Here is a 4,685-nt window from a genome sequence, read left to right on the forward strand (position 1 = left end):
GACGTAGGCCTGTGTCACTCTGGGAATAGAAGACCATGTTTTATTAGACTATGCGTCTGCGAACGATCCGCTTCAGACACTTCCGTCCTGACTATATTGTCAGTAGCGGCATAACATTACCTACCTATAAAACATGTAGATAGCTTTTCTACAAGAGATGACCTTGTGGTGGTGGATTCTACAAGCAATGTACACCACCCACTGCCAATATTATCTACTATTCATTTTTAAATTAATTTACTAGATCTCTGTCCTCCTAGGCTAAAATGCGGTATTTGCATTCAATTTTCATTGAAGATACGTCGTTTTAGCTTAGGAGGGAAGGACGTATATTTTCAATGAAAATTGAATGCAAATACCGCTTTTTAGCTTAGGAGGGCAGATCTGAGCCATAGTTAAGCTAGTTGTAAATCCCTCTCTCGTCTCCTGGCCGATTTCGGCCACAGCGACTGCCCATGAAAGCTGCATTAATTTAAGGTCCATCACACACTAGCGTCTCCCGAGCGTCGTTGTCTAGTCAAATCGCTGGCTGCTGCTCGACGTAACGTTGGTACAACTGCGCAGCGACGCTATTTTCCATAGCGGTGACTAGACGCCGACGCTCAAAAGACGCTAGTGTGGGATCTCTCTTACAGTTGACATAAAGAAAACACTGTGTCCATCAACTCTTTTAATTCAAGATTCAACGTTTGGTTCGGTATATCTATAATACTGATCATGTCTACATCACAAGTTGCTGTTCGGCTTTAAGCTATGTAAACGGTGGACTATCTGTCCAATGGAATAAAATAAACGCTAAGAACTTAGTAAATTCGTTTTACATTTTTTACCCCGACTTAATGAAACCATATTTTGAGTACTAGTAAAATGTCATTCTCACAGAAAAGGTAACCTTACAAATCGCGACTGCGTTAGTATAGAAAAGCATCGTTAGTAGTGAAATAAAGTAAATGCCTGTGCCTTTGGTGCCTTTTCTGTGAGAGCGCTACAAAAATCTGCGTTTATTGTAAGACTTACAATCATTTACAAAATTATTTACTGTAACTTAAGGAAATGCGTATTATTGTAATAGTACAGATAACATCTTATTTTAATAATAAACTTTTCACCTTATAATTAGTAACGACAAAAATAAAATGTTACATTTAAATTAAAGATATAAATTTGACACAATTCTCAACATAAGATACTTTGTAAATGGAAGTATTTGAACTAAGAAACACAAATATTCAACAAGAAATTAATCAGGGACCAGATCCGGTTACCAATAAAGGGGTATTGGATCGGGTATTTCATAGAATTGTTTTTACGGACCGTATCAGTACGGTAACCATAATTTTAACTTAACCGAAAGTGTAGCAGAGTTAATTTTGGATAAGCATGTGCTTATCATATCAAAAATCTTTAACACGGTTTCCCTTACAATAATTTTAGAATGCAATTAAGTTATTTTAATCTCTGTGACCCATTGGTGGGTCACGATTCATATTTTGGGAAATGCAGGGCTAACATATTGATAGGGTAACTAAGGTGTATTCGGGTATTACCGAATGTCGGATAATTCCGAAATTTAGATGAAAATCACCCTTAATTCCATCATAATAAAAGTCTCTTTTCGGAATTATCCGACAGTTTTCGACATTCGGAATTACCCGAGTAAACCTTATATCATCTGGGTATCCATTTAATAGGGTTACCGAAAAGATAATCAAACGAAGGGGTTTTCCGATCCGTGGAGTGAATACACATCAACCATTCTTAAAATACACACGTCTCCAGTAGGATTTGTAATCCTGCATTAAATCGTATGGAAGATCTTTCGGATCGGGATCTTTATTGAAGATTGACGCTAAAATTGGATCTAAATCGAAATTGGATTTTAAGTTTGGTTAACCTCTAACTTTTTTAAATTGAATCAATCGTTTATTAAACTTAGCACATTCTGATGCATTTATAATGCAGAATTCGAATAACAAGTCCATAAAAAAACTATCTAACTCAACATAGAACAACAATAATAGCAAAAAATATTATGATACATACCTGTAAGTAGTTAAGATAAAGTAACTGTATTATATTTTCATGATATATCTATTTCTTCTCTATTATTCCGATAAAAATAGATATACAGGGTGTCCCAGAAATCGACGTCAAGCCGTAAACGGATGATAGACCAAGTCATAACAGTTATCATAAAAATAAAAAAAAAATCCAACTCATGTTCTTTAAAAATTATGGTCACTTTAAAAATTCACTTAAAAATCCACACCCTGTAATGGTTCTTTAACTCTTGTTACTACAAATTCCATAATTTATTCTAATTTTTTTATTATTATGTAATCTTGAATAATTACAGGTGTGGATTTTTTAGTGAATTTTTAAAGTGACCATAATTTTTAAAGAACATGAGTTGGATTTTTTTTTGTATTTTTATGATAACTGTTATGACTTGGCCTATCATCCGTTTACGGCTTGACGTCGATTTCTGGGACACCCTGTATGTAGATATATCTAACAATTTCCGCTTTACATAGAGTCCTATCTACCCGCTACAATCTTCAAATGCTATTGGTGTAATAAGTTACTGACTACTAATAGTAGTTTATGTGACTGTTAAATAATGATAGGCATTAAAATACGAGTGTGGGTTTATGAAACAAGCTGAAAGGGAGTTTCATAAAAACAGCACACGAATGTTTTAATGCCTAATAATGTAGAGTTACATAGCTACACTGCTTTAAGTACACACATATTATAAGCTCTATATGATGTGTTCAGGAACCGCAACTGCATGCAGCATTTGATCACACACTCAATAAAACGTCATCTTTACTGATACTTAGAAATGAGGTCAAATCAAATTCTTTGTTTTTCAGAGATGTTCGAAATTTGAATGTCATTATTGAACAATAATAACATTTTCATAGATAAGAAATTTGTTGTAACAAAACAGTTTATCTTTATGCTGGTCGTAATTTGTCGTTTTTGAATGCATCATAGAGGGTTTAGTTTATGATATGTGTGTAGATAAAATATCTTATTTGATATTTGATATCTTGAGCCCCAGATACTCGATAGAACTAGTCTAGTAAAAGTGACCTCTCTGAATGAACTTAACTTTTCAATCATATATCATTTTTTAATCGCACTGAACTCTTTTCATTTTCATAAATACTTAATCAAAATATATTTTGCTGTATGTTTGATTTAATCGATACTGAATATCATCAATATATTAGTTCTTTGCATAATGTTGTGAGTATACAATCAACGAATATGATTTGAGTAAGTCATATGCTTATTCGAATAAGAATAGGTATAACTTAAATAACTGAGAATATCGCGTAATTAAAATAATACTGATCAATTTTATAATAACAATATATTTTCGTAAGAGTTCATAGGGGTTGCCCCATACCATATTCCTTGCATTTCGTTTCCATTTTGGCACCATTCAATCTTAAAATTCGAATGTTTATTAAATTTTATTATCAATCTATATAGATCATTGGTACAGTCATGGCCATAATAATGTACCTACACCCTACACATTATTACCACCATTAAATCGCATATTTATGACCATGGCTGTATATCCTAAACAGGATAAATAACACCAATTAGTTAATATTTTGATAAAAGTATTTTGAACAGTGGGAGTAAAACCAGTTTATAGCCACTAGTAATATTAAATTTACATTAACAAATAGTAATTTCTTATATTATTTATAACCTAAGATTACATTAACATTATTCTGATAAACATAATATAATGGAAATCCAAGTAAAAAAGAATCTTTGGTACAATATATTAGATAACATTAACAACTTAAAGGTTAAAATATAAAATATATCTATGATATAAAAATTATAATTTTATTCATAGCTGCCATTTAATGACATGTATAAATAATAAAAATAAAAATAACAGCGTATACAGCTTGGCAAAAAAGAATAGAAATTAAAAACTGGCAACACTGTAGTGTCGTCCCTTTCAAACCAATACGTATAAGAAAACGGGACAACACTACAGTGTTGCCACTTTTTAATTTCTACTCTTTTTTGCCAAGCTGTAAATCATTATTATGACACTAGTACTTTGTGATGATTAAGAATGAATCCGGAATGTAGAAAAATAAAGATCATTTAGCTTTTAATTAACATAATAAATTAGTTCTATACGGTATCTACATAATTATAATATACTATTAAATAGTATATTATCTAAACATCTAACATTTTTATAATATTCTGATCGGCAGTTTTAAAGTAGTATTTAATACTTAACTATACACTCTCTGGATATGCCGTCGCGTGGCTACTGCTAACCCCTAAGACTATTTGAAAATGTCTTAAATACTATCAAAATAGTGAAAACAAATCCATATTTTCATTTATTCTGACAGTATAAGACTCGGATTAAAAGGTTGTTGATTCTCATAGTTCCGAATAGCCTTAGGTTTTAAAAATATCTCACTGCGACGGTATTTAGCGCAAATACACTCAAGAGCAATGAAAATGGGTGGTATTTATAGAAATCTTTTCAAAATGTGACCTATCCTTGAATTATTTCCTCACAAAACCGTAGTTCGTAACACAAGCGAAAGTCTCTTTTTAACTCATTTTATTAAAAAGGGAATTTCGCTTGTTTTATTAGTTTTCAGTTACTTACCCTAAGCTAGTCC

Source organism: Cydia splendana, chromosome 17 (genome assembly GCF_910591565.1).
Source record: "Cydia splendana chromosome 17, ilCydSple1.2, whole genome shotgun sequence".
NCBI classification, from domain to species: domain Eukaryota; kingdom Metazoa; phylum Arthropoda; class Insecta; order Lepidoptera; family Tortricidae; genus Cydia; species Cydia splendana.